This window comes from Cryptomeria japonica, chromosome 3, assembly GCF_030272615.1.
Source record: "Cryptomeria japonica chromosome 3, Sugi_1.0, whole genome shotgun sequence".
In the NCBI taxonomy this organism is placed as follows: Eukaryota; Viridiplantae; Streptophyta; class Pinopsida; order Cupressales; family Cupressaceae; genus Cryptomeria; species Cryptomeria japonica.
Genome location: NC_081407.1, coordinates 311,475,805 through 311,492,271, shown reverse-complemented (window position 1 = coordinate 311,492,271; position 16,467 = coordinate 311,475,805). Strand labels below are relative to the sequence as shown.

General features: G+C 38.4%; 1 non-coding gene across 1 annotated transcript; it reads right to left on the bottom strand.

Moving 5' to 3' along the window:
* Positions 1-5,809: 5,809 nt before the first annotated feature.
* On the bottom strand, positions 5,810-5,881 carry TRNAT-AGU (transfer RNA threonine (anticodon AGU)). The gene has a single exon. It is a non-coding gene; the product is annotated as a tRNA-Thr (tRNA).
* Between the last annotated feature and the right edge of the window lie 10,586 nt (positions 5,882-16,467).

The following is a 16,467-nucleotide window of genomic DNA, read 5'->3' as shown; positions in this document are numbered from 1 at the left end:
ATACACACACACACACACATATATGTATGTATGTGTGTGTGTGTAATATATATGTGTATCTATACATATATGTATACATATACATATGTATACATGCATGTATATGTATACATGCATGTATATATATGTATATACATATATATATATACATAAAATATGTATATGTATATGTATATGTTATGGGATCTAGATTTTGACGTGAAGGTTAACATATAAGACTGACTAAGATCTAGTTGCTGAGGCACTCTTGGTCCACAACCCTCTCAACACCCCTCTCATCTCAGCAATGATCTCCCTCTGGGCTTCTAATTACTCCCTCAGAGTGTCTAGCTCCCTCATCAATTCTCACACTCGAGGGTGGTCAAGATGATTGGTGGCTCTACTCCGAGCAATATCCACCTACCTCTAGAGGTCGAAGATCTTGCTCTTTAGTGCATCACGTTACCTCTTGGCACTCTTAGCACACGGAATGACAACGTCTCTCTCTTGGAGAATGGTATGGAGATTTGTGGTGGCCTGGTGTCTTTGCCATATCACAGTGCTAAGTTGAGCTGCCTACTGCATCGCCTCGATCCGAGCCTCCTCGTATGTTGTACGAAGCCATGCTATAGACTCAAACATTTGAATATTCCTGTCGACTGATTAGTGTGGCCAATAAGCAACGAGGACAAGTCCCCATAGTTGGACATTCGAGACAGTGTCTGCAAGTGCCTGATAGATGAAACTTGGCCATTGTGCAACTCCCTCTGCAATCACAAGTACCATATCATAAAAAAGCATGTCTATTTCATCTACATCAAATAAAAAACTCTGCATCATGCATAAAATCACAAGTCAAACATGAATCACCCCTCTGCCAGTCAGGATCTGAATCGAAGACACCATGTTGTTGGAAATCCCTGGATCCTTAGCTAATACTAAGGACAACCTCCTCACGTGAGCTGACTATGCTAGTAGACCTATAGTTGATGAAGGAGCCTTCAAGATTGGTAGTGGGCTAGCTACCACATGACTAGCCATGCGCTATCGCTGCCAAGGTCTCTCCCCCTCTCCTCCTATCAACTTCTATTGTCGTTGCTCCTCCTCATCCCCTCCTAGGGGTCTCGCATCACCTACTGATGCATCTGCTAGAAATATGGGGGCGAGACTCTCTGTACTCCACCAATCGACAAAGCCCTCTATGATGATGACATCATCTATATCAAGCTATGGAGGGGTGTCATCATCATCACTACCAAGGGGGCCACCGTAAGCATCCCCTCTTGCCGATTGCTGGAGGTCCCATGGACATGAAGCACTCCTCACTGACCAGATATATGATGGAATAGGAGGGACAATGTGCACCTTCCTAAGCTATTGCATGCATCACCGCCAGTAGTAGGCATTGACAATGTGGTTCTATTGACGGACAAGGAATCTATCATCCTGCATCCTAGGCATTTGCATCCGATCCACTACCCATATTGCTATGTCTTGATATGGCTACCAAATAACATCTCCAATCTCGAGGCGATCAATGGAAACCCTCCAAAACATTAGATCTCTCATCCTCCACTTGCCTCACTATAGTAGATATGCGTGAGCCTATGACATGTCTACTAGGATCAAACAGGGTGAAGCTGACTGGTCTGGCACAAGTAATATGCTCAAATACTCAAACCTGGCCGAGCAATGCGGACGTCGTGATGCTATGGTACTTGTGATATACGTACTTGATTAGGTCATGGTAGATGTGTGCAAGCATACTACACCCATGCAAATACTGTGTCATCCTCCCCCATCTCTCTAATGCATGGGATGCGGATTACTGTGAGGTGGGAACCCCATCTATTTGTGGCTTCTTTGAGTGCTACCACGACAATCATGATTTATTGGATCAATAGAATCAACCTCTGGCCTTGATTGGGTGTGGATAGGTATATGTGGTTAGGCACGCCAATGACCCAACCCGTGCACCACTCTTGTCCCTCTTGAAGTTCGCACGACGATCACACAAATAACAGTATCCACTGGCCTCAGATGGGCAAGTGTACGATACTGTATACATCTAATAATGTGATGGTCATCTCCCCTATTGGGAGATAAAAGACATGGTGTTTGCAGCCCACCTCTCCATCAAAGCTCATAGCATGGGCGCATGGAACCTGAACTCGAGCATCAAGTATGCCTATCATAATCCGACTTGCTGCAATTGTGTGCAGTCCATCTCTGCCAGCTCGTTTATGCGATCGTGCAACAACCTCTATAAGTGTCAACTAATGTGCTCATAAACCTCTGGGAGGGCCTGCATCAGTAATAGTTCTATCAGTTTCTCTTTCAAAATCAATGAAGTGCAAAAAATTCTACTCTTATCATTTTTTGTTGGCTCTCTAGGACGCTAACGCGCCTAGAAGACTCCAGTGCATCCTAGACAATAGTGCGTATCTTGGATGATAGAACGACATTTGTCCAGATGAACATGTGGATCAAGGATTCTAGCACAAAAATGGGACGCATCCGTCGTCCTGATTTTTAAACTATCTATAAAATTCATGAAAAGTGTTCTAGATGACAAGGTGTAGAACAAGTCTTACCTCATTCGCCTGGACGCCTCAATCCACAAGGGTGCCCAGCTCCTCGATCTTGGTAGCCTAAAACTCTCATTTGTGAGGCATTTTCATTGAGGCTCTATAAAAATCTTAGAGAAAATCCTCATGCTCAATAGTGACAATGACCCTTCTAGGGGCCCACCTCTTGAGTATATAGCCAAATTTTCACCCAAAATTTGTTCAATTTTTTTGTGGTGGTTCTAGATCGTCCTTGTTTTTTTTCCCATCTCATTGGGGAAAAACACGAATGGGCATAAACTCGCCATCCATTATTTATTTTTTTATTTTTTTGGACTTGTATTAATACCTCTTAATAATTCTTCTTGTCAAAGTAGTTTCTTTTGTTCTCCACGCTAATAAATTTTGATCCTTCTAGTACTTGGACTTTCACATTGGACATTGTAGTTTTTGTTGAATCCTAGGGGCATCATTCGTGTTCACTTAGTAGACCTCTTTAGCCTCTATAATATGCTTTTTTAAAAGGTAATTAATGCATTTCATGCCTACACGAGTTTAATAAATTTATCTTTTAGTGCTACTTTAGTGCACCTGATCCCTCGAGTCAACTAGTTCACTAAAGTGGGGGCAAAATGTGGTGTCTTAAATTGCACCCAGTGTATCTATGACACTCTTGCATTACAATTGGCGCATTTATGATAAAAACTCATGATCAAGATTTTTTTATTTTGACATCATTAAATGAAGCAATACCAATCCCCTTTAAACCCCATTTGAGATTATTTCGAGATAGATGGTAACATGGCGTGCAAACATTTGTGAGATGCGTAAACGTCCTGAAAGATTCTCAAATTTAAAATAACATATTCTACATTAGGTTTGTACTGATGTGTGACTTCTCGCTTGGGTATTTAAAAGCTCCACTCTTGGCTCATTTTCTCTCTCTAGCTCTTGATTCTTTCAAATGCTCTACCTTTTGGCTCTCTTGATCTCTTTGGTTCTCATCTTACTATAGCAAAGCCCTTCCAAAATTTACATTGAAATCACTATCATACTATCTCAAGAGAGGGGTTTGGCTATTGACTATCTAATCTTTTGATGGATCTAAATTATCTAGTTGCATTTTTATCAATCTATCTTAGTATCTCTTATAATAGGGGTTTTCCTCCATTGAGAAAGGTCTATTTATATTATGTTATCAATTTATCTTTTTTCCAATCTATCTATCTATCTGGTTGTCCATGGAGGTGAAAACACTAAAACAAGGGTTTGACTGAGGCAAAACCCTATACAACCCTAACATTGTCCCCTTGTCTAAGTGTGTGTCAATGATGAACAAATTTTGGGCACAAAGCTAAGTTTGAGAGTGCATTCTAGTGATTCTCTACCTTCTCATCGTACAGATGATAGCGCGACACACTATTGTTCTAAATCCAAGAGCTTGGCAGATTGATGCTAACATTTGTATTTTATTAATATTATGTCTGTATTATTAGAATACCCTTTCATTGTTCATATATGTCTGTTATTTGATAATTTTTATAGTAGCATGGCATACTTTTTATTCTTTAATTAATTCCTTGGCTCACCAGAGGGCCAGTAAAGTGAGGTAGTGAAGGTAGATTTGTTCCTTGCAATCCTGTCATCTTGAGGGTAGAAAACCCCCTCCTCTACAACTTGATATCTCAACTTCCGAACAAAACTCGCAAGTCTACTTTACTTAGAAAAACCTATTCACAATTTAAATTTATGGATTATTGAAAACCTTTGGAGAGTTCAAAAGTGTTTTATATGGTTAAATAGAAATTTCAATATACAACTTTCAAATTTTGTGGGATTTCATCTCTAGTATCAACTTATAGATGTCTTGATGTAGCAACCTCCTATAAAATCCCCTGAAGTCTACTTTTCATAGTTTTTATTAAATAATTTAAATTTTTGAATAAGGACAAGACTTTTGAGAGTTAAAAACCATTTTATAAGGTCAAAATGTGAATTTCATTTTTTTCTCTCTGATGTCTTGCAATTCTATAGAAACTATGAAGAATAATTTAGATACAAAAATGTATTAATAATTAAAATTTAGAGAGCTATTGGCCTAATCATTTTATCTAACACATTGTGTAGGTTTTATAAGGTAAAAATTTTACTTTTACTTTTGTGGGATTTCAGATTTTGTTTGGACTTCTAGATGTCCTAATGTTGCAGCCTCCCATAGAAGCCATCAAGAACAATTTACATATAAAAATTAATTAATAAATCAAAATTTAAGAATCTTTGGCTTAATCCTTCGCTCTTACACATTGTGGGAGATTTTCTATTTTTTAATTTATTTAATAACAAATGGTATCAGAGTATGATCTCAACACTATCAAGGCAAGAATTTTTTTAAAAATTGAAAATTATTTTGTAAAATGCATATCTATCATGTGTTGGTGAATTTATGTTTGATTTTTAAAGGTTTTTTAAGAACATATTGAAGCATCTAGAATCCATATTTTAAAGGAGTTAAAATAATATTAAGGGACTATTTCAAATTTAATTTTCTACCCATTGTTTTTGGAATCATATATATCTCAGATTTGAGTGACTTGGTTTTAATTGTAAAAGGTTTTTAGGATATTATTAAAGAGTGATTAATAAAAATTTCAAAGAAATTGGTCCAATTAAGTAATTTATTTTAGAATGTGATATAACTTGAAGACAAGAGCAAGAGAAAGAGCAAGAAGGAGAACAATAGGAAGAGTAAGAGCAAGAACAAGAACAAGAAACTGTAGCATAAAAATAATAAGCAAGAACCAAAAAGGAGATGATGAATAATAAAAGGAAAAAAACAACATTGAGGAGAATGATTCAATAAGAGGGGGGAAATATTGTTCCTCTAACCCTATAGTGTGTATTGAGTTATGATTAGTCATTTTTTGGTTACCTTTAATTTTGAATAAGTTGCATAATCATTATTATAATTATACATATATTTAGGTTATCCTAGGAGTTATACTTAAGTATATAAGTACACCTAGGTCGTATCCAAGACAGAGTAAGGTATATATAGGAGGTATAGGTTAGTTATTATGATTGTGTTGAATGTTGATTTGTTGTTGAAGACTATTGGAGGTACTCCCCTTAAAGTTTATTAAGAAATTTCCCCCTCAAATGACATTATTATTAATTATTTGAAGAATAATTCCTATTGTATTTTTCTTATGCAACATATTTCCTATTATATTCATGAAGTAACTATTTTCCAACATGTTGAGACATGGACCAGCTAGGACTCGAACCTAGGACCTTCCATACACTACTGGAGTGCTCTACCATTGAGCTACTGGCCCCTCTTGGACCAATCCATCGTCAGTCCAAGTGTGGCTTATTTCCAACACCAACACCCCCCCTTAAGCCACACCTCTCGTGTGCTTGGGACTCCTAGCCTGGACCTGGCTCTGATACCATGTTGAGACATGGACCACCTAGGACTTGAACCTAGGACCTTCCATACACTATTGGAGTGCTCTACCACTGAGCTACTGGCCCCTCTCAGACTAGTCCATTGTCCGTCCGGCTATGGCTTATTTCCAACACCAAAACAACATAGAGAGGAAGCTTGTTCATGAATATGTGTTGAGAGGAGAAAAAAAAATCTTAGGAACTATACTTCCACCTAACATAAATGATGCTTAGACATTTGAGAAGATTTATTTTTTCCAACAAGTAGAATTTTTGCTACAAGTATTTAATGTAAAGATCAATATGAAAAGACCTTTTTTGTTACCAAGGGAAGCCTATTGGAGTAGCGACATCAAGGATGAAGTCAAATTGTCTTGAAAATTATGTATATCATAGTTTAATTTAACTTAAGTTGAAGCATTGAATTTGGGATATTAGATTGAATTAATCCTCGACGTTATATGTAAAAATTAAAAATCATTATAAAATTCAGAAATTATTTTGAGAAACATATTACAAACATTTTATACTTGAGAGAAATAAAGCATTAATATTTTTTCATTTTTTATTATTTCATCATGATTTTATCCAAACATCAAGTTATTTTCTTGTATTTTAAATAGCTAGCTTGATGAATATTATATGAGTTTGTGATATGTTTCGAAACATTACATAGTATGATTATAATCAAGATTGCTTTACCAACTTAAGCAACATTCTTTCTTATTATAAATATTCTTGTTAACTTCTGCTATTAATAATAATGTTTAATAAAAAGAAATTTTATAATTGAAAAATATTGCTTTGAAGATTAAATTATATTTTGGCATTATAAGTTCTTTTAGATAAGAAAAGATTGGTTTTATTTGTAGACCTATCTACCCATGGTTTAGGGTTAAGCTGATACAGGGGCATTAGGAGCCTCATAGCAAGAATTGTTGTCATATTTTTGTTTTAGGTTGTTTGATCATTTTTGAGTCAAATAAGGTCATTTTTGACCATTTTTGACCATTTTGATCCATTTTGGAAAGCTTGAGGTTAAGTTGTTACAAATTGTAAAAGTTGCTCAAATGTTGTCAATCAGTTTTGTAAAAGTTGTCATGTTTGTTGTAATCCTTAACAATTTGGCTATTTGGTTGGATGGGAAGCTGGGAAAGGTTGTTGATGCATATTTATGTGATGCCAAATCAAATTGAGGGTTGACGACATTATTGTTGAAGATTTGGTAAATGAAAGCATTTCATTTTCTAGTGCATTTCTCACATTGTTTACTATTCATTTTCTCTGTACGGATTATACTTTTCATTAAATTATTTGTATGAGGTTGGACATGTTAGAGGAGAAATTCTCATTCAATTTCATCAAGTTTTGAGTGAGATATAGTAATTTTTCCATGGGCTGTCCCGAATGACTAGTTTTTCCTGTAATAGTCCAAAAGAAACAAGCAATTGTATGGATTTTTACAGATAGCTAAATTTCCAAAATGAATTGGATAAGTTTTTGATTAAGAAAAAATAGGTTTTGAGGGGACCTGAAACCCCGTACATCATTTCCAAAGATAGAAAAATAGATTATCTGGACCAACATTAACAACAACAAAACAAAATGGGCTGCAAGAGAAAATGATAGCAAAATCACGGCAGCCAAAGGAAAAGACAACAACAAACCAATTGGATAAGTTAGTTTTATGAATCAATTTTAATTTGCAATTGGTCTCATTAAATTTGATTAAGTATTGTGAAAGTTATTGCAAATTCTTTCAAGACAAGTCGAATCCCTACCTAGGGTAGCCGACAAGTAAAAAAAATTGTATATCTTGGTCCTCCACTGGTGAAAAATCTTAAAAATGGGTGGAGAGGCCTGTACATATGTACTATATCTTGTCCTAAGTTTTCATGTTCTAGAAGTGAGGGTTGCACATGCAAATATGTGATTGCAGGTCTGATATTATTGATGTGTCAGACTGTCAAGGAATTGGATTGCAACTTTGAATGCATTAAGGCATGGTTTGGGATTTTTGTGATAGAAAAGGGAAAGACGAGTGTATGTGAGGGTCTTGCAGACCTTTCCACATGTGTTGGTGGTCATTGGTGATAACCTTATGCCCATTGTAATGACTGTCCTAAAAGGACTGTATATGACAATGATAACCCAGACAGTGACTAGTCAAGTTTGAATTCTTTGTTGTGTGTAAACCTTAAAACCTTCTTGAAAGAACTTTGAATGTAAGGTGTAAGGGTTCCTAAATCAGTTATTGAGTTTTGGAAACCATTTGTTCTTTTTTGGCCTAGTTCTTCAAAAGTTATCACTCCAAGTCTCAACAAGACAAGAGGTGCAAAACCTAAGAGTTGGTGCATGGTTGAGGGTCTTCACATGGACATTGATCATTGTCCCTTATGCCACACTACAAGATCTATCCAGTGACACTAAAATGGCGAAAGTAAAATAGGGTCTGAATGTTCTAAAGTGAGTTTCAAGACAAGGGGTCTAGAGGGAAGCCATGAGTCAAACTTATGTTTTAGTTGAAGAATCCTTTTGCTATTTGATTCGATAAACCAAACAAGTCCTAACTTTGCATCATAAGTGTAGGTAAAGCTTTAGATTTTGTATCTTTTTTCTCTATAGGCCCTCTATTTTATGCCCTATCGTTTGGAATTTCTAAAAATCTACCTAGTTTATGATCTGAATAGGCTTCTCTAATATATATACAATATTGCCATTGATTTTTGGGAGAGGATATTATCTAATTAAGATATAGAAAATTTATTGTTTTTATCATAGAATCTTCTCTAGTCAAGATCAAAGCAAATATTTACAATTCGAGATATAATAGTTTAGGATCTAGTTAGGATTTTATAACATATATAGTATTGTTATAGGATTTTGGGAGAGGGTATTCTCTAACTAAGATACTAAAAATTTATCGTTTTTATCATAGAATCTCCCTACTTAAGATAGCGACAAATATTTTTGTACAACACTCATCTGATTCGAGATATAACAGTTACACTATTTGTAATATTATAACTGTCATGTTTTAAAAGATGAGGAGAAATAGGCATTGAATGCACAATATCTGATTCTGCACAACCGTTTGCCATTGATAACAATTGTGCAGTGGATATATAATATGTGGGTGTTTGCGGTAATATTCATTGTTAACAAATGAAAGGAGAAACTCATACGCGAAGAAGTAGACAATAGGCTATTTACTCTTTGAGATTGCAGTATTCCCAATTTTAGTAATGAATGGCCCAAATACTGTGCTTGGAAGAAGTGCAGGGGATATAATTGTGAAGATTAAAACGAACAGAGATAACATTCAACAATTAAATTAAAACGAAAATAAATATAAAATATACATGACAATGCATGACGCAAGGTTTAAACGTGGTTCATCACTAAGTGGCTACGTCCACTAGAAAGCAGGGATAATTAATATTAACCAAATATCCAATACTAAATATACATGGGCTGCACACAGCCATTTATACAAATGTATTCAACTATGAAACAAATAGCTAGGAGAAAGCGAAAGGTCATCTAATTGTTGGGCTTCACATTCTCAACAATCACCCCCGTGAAGGCCAACTGGTACAGTCATGCACTCTGACATCCCTACTTCCATTTCAAAACTCATATTGCATTCAGCCTGCAAGATTTTAACTTCGCGAACTCTTGTTCACAAATACTGTAGATTAGCCTCCTCCAAGGCAAATCGGAGTTGAAAAACCTCGCATCAAATGCATCATCTTCTCTAGGCATTTTTAAACCATCCATAGTATGCAACTTGCAATTGGATCCTACTAAGGCCAAACAGAAAAACCCAGATCCGTAGCTATTAATGACCTCTTCCTGTCCATCTAAGCGCTCAAAGGGAACAACAAGCCAATCCTTGGTCAAAATACGGAACACCCTTTCAAAGCACTCGATGTCATCGGAGGTTTCATCAATCTGGTTTTCGTGCCCAAAACTTCAGAAATTTAATGATCACCTTTATTCTATCAGCCACCACATACACCAACAACACTTGTTTGTCTGCCTTCCTGCGCTCCTCATTTGAATGGCACAACACAGACAAAGCATGCTCAAGACTATCAAATCCCAAATGCATGTCTATATCAAATTGTGAAAGTTCTTGTTGATGGCCCTTTATGTTTGAGTTATAACTACCTCTTTTTGTTGCCCTAGCAGTGTCTTCTTCTGCTACCACACCATCATCATTATGCGGTGTCACGAATTCATCTTTATCAGGCTTTTCTTTCTCTCTGGCAGTTGCATACAAAATAGGCTCATTCAAATCCACCAAAATCACCACAATTTGGTTTATTAGAGTCATTGTGGGTTTCTCCATTGAATCTGTTAAAACCCCTTCATTCTTGCCGCCTTCCAAGTTGGCAAATTTATTTCGTTCGCATCCTCAAAGACAAGAAGACCGGATTCCTCCATCTGAATCTTCATTTCTTTCAGGTTATTGTTGAGAGATAACTCGTCATCATCGATCTCCATCTGCTTCAGTACCCGACATGCCAACGAAAGACCAATACAGTATGCAACGACATAGTTTGTGAGGCCCACTTCCAGACCATACCAAGGAAGAGGGGTTTTCCCAATAAATCCCTTGTTGGATTTATTTGCTCCGGCATTTATCATCAGATAATCAGAGTGTTAATTATGGGTAGCTTGGATAGCTGTTCGTCCTTACCCAGAAATAACAGCATTAGTTATGGGTAGTTTTGGACAGCTGTTCGTCCTGACCTAGAATTAGAAAATGGTTGTTTTTGTCAAACAAGTGTTGTTAGGATAATAACAATTGTTATTTAATAGTGGCTCTTTTTAGGTGACACATCATAGCCAAAATTAGTAATTGGTTATTGAGTTGTCTTAATCTCAGCCGTTGGTTTGAATTAATCTTGGCCGTTGGTTTTCCAATAGAGTAGTATAAAAAGGGGTCATGGGTCATTTGGAAAATAAAAAGTCTTGAGAAGAATTTGCAGTGATAGCAAATAGTCTTGCAGTGTTAGCAAGAGGCGCAGTGATAGCGTTGATATAGCAGTGGAGGATATCAGCAGGAGATATTAAGAGTTTGTCGGAGTTCTGCCAGTAAGAGGCAAGGAATTCTTTTGTAATTCTTATATTGCTGAAGATTAATATATTTTCCATCTGTAGAACTGGTTTTCCCTTAGGGGTTTTTCCAGGGACGATTGTCCAAAAATATTGTGTCCTTGTGTTGCTTATTTCTTTCCGTATTTTTAGTGAAGTTGCAGTTGTGTTATTTTTCGATATTCAGCTGTAAATTTATTTTCAGCAGTTAAATAATTTTTATGAGATAGGAGATTAATAATCAGTGACTGCAATAGAATTTCTACATGGTATCAGAGCTTTGTTGAGGGTAGAAAAGGTTTACCCTAAGCAAAGGAAAGAAATTTGAGTTTGACCTCTTTCGAGTTATTGTTTTCCTTTATTTCTTTGAGATGGCCTCAGCAGGTTTGAGAGATCAGGACAGATTGGATGGTGCCTCAAATTTTGGTGTCTGGAAAGCCAGAATTTCTTTATTGCTGGAAGAGAATGGTATCAAGGAATATGTTACCAGTACTGTAGCTGTACCTACAGATCCAGTACAACTTGCAGCATACAAGAAGGATGATGCCAAGGTGAGGAGGATAATCCTTGATGGTGTCAAGGACCATGTTGTTCCACATATCGCAGAGTTAGATACAGCGAAGAAGATGTGGGACGCCATTCTAAATCTGTACCAGAATGCTACCACTAACCGGAAGCTGATTCTCAGAGAAAAATTGAGGAATACCCGGATGAACAAGGGAGAAGATGTTACAAGTTACCTCACCAGGCTTAGACTTGTCAAGGACGAGTTAGCAGCTGTTGGAGATAAGCCAAATGAAGACGAGCTAGTAAGAATAGCCCTAAATGGGTTTTCTAAGCAATGGGATGTCTTTGTTCAAGTTATTAATGACGAGACACCTTACCAAGTTGGGATCGACTTTGGAGTGATTTCACTCAGGAGGAGCTTAGACTAAGCCTTGTCAATGGAGCCAACAATAAGAGTCAGAAAAGTGAGGTAGAACAAGAAAATGTTGCCCTAGCGGGAAAGGGGAAAACAAAGAAGGGATCTAGCAAAGGAGCAAATTCACAAATTGAAAAGAAGAAGAAGGACCTATCTAAGGTCAAGTGCTTTGGTTGTCACGAGTTTGGCCACTATGTCAGCGATTGCCCACAAAGGAAGAAAGATAAGAAGGGAAAGAACCAAGTGGCAGCTTCAGCAAGTGCAGAGGAGCTCTCTAGTAGATTGGAGGATGAGTTTGCACTCATAGCCTGTATGATTAGCTCAACCTCACAGAGTGTCTGGTATATAGACAGTGGGGCGTCATTTCATATGACAGGAGTTCGAGAGTACTTCTCCAGCTACAAGGAGGAAAACACCAGAATCCAGATCTCTATGGGGAACTTGTCCAAGCTCAACTCAGTTGGGAAAGGGACTGTTCAACTTCAGAGGGAGAATGGAAAGGTAATTCCTCTTCATGATGTGTTGCATGTGCCAGGCTTAGGTATGAATTTGGTTTCTGTATCTGTCCTTCAGGATAAAGGGTATAATGTTCTCTTTAGAGGGATGCATGTTTTGATTAAGCATAAAGATTGGAAATCACCCGTATCTATTGGAGTTAGGAGTGGTCGCCTTTATAGGTTGCAGTTTGATACTCCTAAGGCACTCATGAGCAGCAGTAACCCTAGAGATCTTGGAGAGCTATGGCATAGGAGGATGGGCCATATTCATCATGGAGCACTTAGATTGCTTCGTGAGACGGTGACAGGTGTTCCAGAGGTGAGCACAAAGCATGATGATGTATGTAAGGGATGTGTGTTGGGAAAGTTTGCAAAAGCATCTTTTCCAAGGAGTGACACCAGATCTACGGGTGTTCTTGATCTAGTACATTCAGATGTATGTGGACCAATGTCGACAAAGTCTCTCAGAGGATATGAGTATTATGTTACCTTTATTGATGATTTCTCCAGGAAGACCTGGATATACTTCTTGAAGACCAAGGATGAGGTTTTCAGTCGCTTCCAAGAGTTCAAGGCTCTTGTGGAGAACTCAACAGGAAGGAAGATAAAGGTTCTTCGGTCAGACAATGGAGGCGAGTACAAAGGAAATGACTTCCAGGATTTCTGTACTAGAGAAGGAATCAAGAGAGAGTGGACTGTTCCTTACAATCCACAATAGAATGGAGTTGCTGAGAGGAAGAACCGTTCTATTTCGGAGGCAGCAAGGGCTATGCTACATGACCAGGACATGCCCTGCTACTTATGGGCAGAAGCATGTAGTACAGTAGTCTACATTCAGAATAGGGTTCCACACAAGGTACTAGGGAAAATGACACCAGAGGAGGCTTTCACGGGGAAGAAGCCAGATGTTGGTCACTTCAGGATATTTGGGAGTTTGGCATATTGCCTTATTCCTGGAGACACTCGTACCAAGTTAGATCAGACTGCAGAGAAGGGGTACCTTGTTGGGTATAGTGAAACTTCAAAGGCATATAGGATGTTCATTCCAGGGACCAGAAGAATTATTGTCAGACGCGATGTCAAGTTCATGGAGGACAAGGCGTTTAGAAGATCCAGAGATTTGCCAGCAGATGATCGGAGTGAGCAGCCAACGAAAGCTCCAAGTCCAAGTCAAGGACAGCAAAGCTCAAGTACAGTTACTAGTACAAGCATAGACTCAGGTAGTGAAGATTCACAGAGTATGGAGCAACTGGTGCAACAGGATATGCATCTAGATGATATAGAGGTTGATATTTCATCCTCTACAGTTGGCAGTAGGAACCATGAGGTTCAAGACATACAAAGGGATACTCAGGAGTCTGTGGGAGCTCCTAGGAAGAGTACAAGACAGAGGAGACAACCAACCAAGTTCAATGACTATGTGGCATTAGTCAGCCAGTTGGTAGATAGTGAACCTTCCAGCTATCAGGAAGCTGCAAAGCATCAGGTATGGCGAGATGCTATGGTTGAGGAATATAACTCAATAATGCAAAATGATGTATGGGAGGTAGTGCCTAGACCAACTGATAGAGCAGTAGTTGGATCGCGTTGGATCTTCAAGATAAAGCATGGTGCAGATGGTAGCATCGAGAAATATAAGGGGAGGTTTGTGGCCAAGGGGTTCTCTCAGAAGGAGGGAATAGACTATGAGGAGACATTTGCTCCTGTGGCCAGGTATACTTCTATACGAGCTGTAATCTCATTTGCAGCACAGATGGGATGGCAGATCCATCAAATGGATGTCAAGACAGCATTCCTTAATGGAGAATTGAAGGAGGAGGTATACATAGAACAACCAGAAGGCTTTGTAGCACACAGCAAAGAGACCACGTGTGCAGATTAAAGAAAGCCTTATACGGACTCAAGCAGGCTCCCAGAGCGTGGTATGAGCGCATTGATACATACTTGCAGGAAATGGGCTTTGTGAAGAGTGAGGCTGATGCGAACCTCTACTACTTGGTGGTTGGGGGTGAGGTTCTCATTCTTGTTCTATATGTGGATGACTTGTTTCTTACTGGTGCGCTAGGACTCATAGAGGATTGCAAGAGGGACCTTGCAGAAGAGTTTGAGATGAAGAATTTGGGACTTATGCACTACTTTCTAGGCATGGAGGTGTGGTAGACTGATGGAGAGATTTTCCTTGGTCAAGGGAAATATTGCATTGAAATCTTGAAGAGATTCGAGATGGAAGATTGCAAAGCCATGTCTACACCCATGATCACTAATTGGAGGAAGGTAGATGCATCCAAGGAAAAGGATGTTGATCCCACCCTATACAGGCAGCTGATTGGTTCGCTCATGTATTTGGTCAACACCAGGCCAGATATAGCCTTTGCAGTAAACTCTCTTAGTCAGTTCATGGTAGAGCCAAAGAGAGTGCATTGGACAGCGGCTAAGCATGTGTTGCGTTATCTTCATGGTACAGTTGAGTACGGGATCAGATATGTTCGAGGTGAAGGTATCAAGTTGATAGGCTATACTGATGCAGATTGGGCAGGCAGTACAACGGACAAAAGGAGTACTTCAGGATGTTGTTTCAGCCTGGGATCAGGAGTTGTTTCTTGGTTTAGCAGGAAGCAAAAATCTGTGGCCTTGAGTTCATCAGAAGCAGAATACATAGCAGCCAGCATGGCGACGTGTGAAGCTATATGGCTTCGGAAGTTGCTAGTAGCCTTGTTTGGTCAGAAGGTTGAGACTACGGTGATACACTGCGACAATCAGAGTTGCATCAAGTTGACTGAGAATCCAGTGTTTCATGATAGATCGAAACATATAGACATCAGGTATCACTTCATCAGGGATTGTGTACAGAGGGGGATTGTTCAGCTACAGTACATACCTACAGAGGAGCAGGTAGCAGACATTCTAACAAAGGCATTGGGGAAGGCAAAATTCATCTTCTTTAGAGATAAGATGGGTGTCGTGCAGAACAGCTTCCTCGCTAAGAGGGAGTGTTAATTATGGGTAGCTTGGACAGCTGTTCGTCCTTACCCAGAAATAACAGCATTAGTTATGGGTAGTTTTGGACAGCTGTTCGTCCTGACCTAGAATTAGAAAATGGTTGTTTTTGTCAAACAAGTGTTGTTAGGATAATAACAATTGTTATTTAATAGTGGCTCTTTTTAGGTGACACATCATAGCCAAAATTAGTAATTGGTTATTGAGTTGTCTTAATCTCAGCCGTTGGTTTGAATTAATCTCGGCCGTTGGTTTTCCAATAGAGTAGTATAAAAAGGGGTCATGGGTCATTTGGAAAATAAGAAGTCTTGAGAAGAATTTGCAGTGATAGCAAATAGTCTTGCAGTGTTAGCAAGAGGCGCAGTGATAGCGTTGATATAGCAGTGGAGGATATCAGCAGGAGATATTAAGAGTTTGTCGGAGTTCTGCCAGTAAGAGGCAAGGAATTCTTTTGTAATTCTTATATTGCTGAAGATTAATATATTTTCCATCTGTAGAACTGGTTTTCCCTTAGGGGTTTTTCCAGGGACGATTGTCCAAAAATATTGTGTCCTTGTGTTGCTTATTTCTTTCCGTATTTTTAGTGAAGTTGCAGTTGTGTTATTTTTCGATATTCAGCTGTAAATTTATTTTCAGCAGTTAAATAATTTTTATGAGATAGGAGATTAATAATCAGTGACTGCAATAGAATTTCTACACAGAGATCACAAATTTCTTCTCAATGTCCATTTTGTGACGGGAAATCTCGAATGGTATGACGCCAAACATGGCGTCCACAAACCTAGTGGACCTACCAACCGTATGGTTGTGTTTCTTTAATAATTCGTAATATATCTGTTTGCAGTGATTATGTACTGCACCTGTTAGAACCTTTTCCGCATCCTCGTGGCCAATAACAACCTTGTCAAGGGTCTTGCAAATTTCTCTTGGAGTAGGCAAAGCCTTGCCAAGAGTC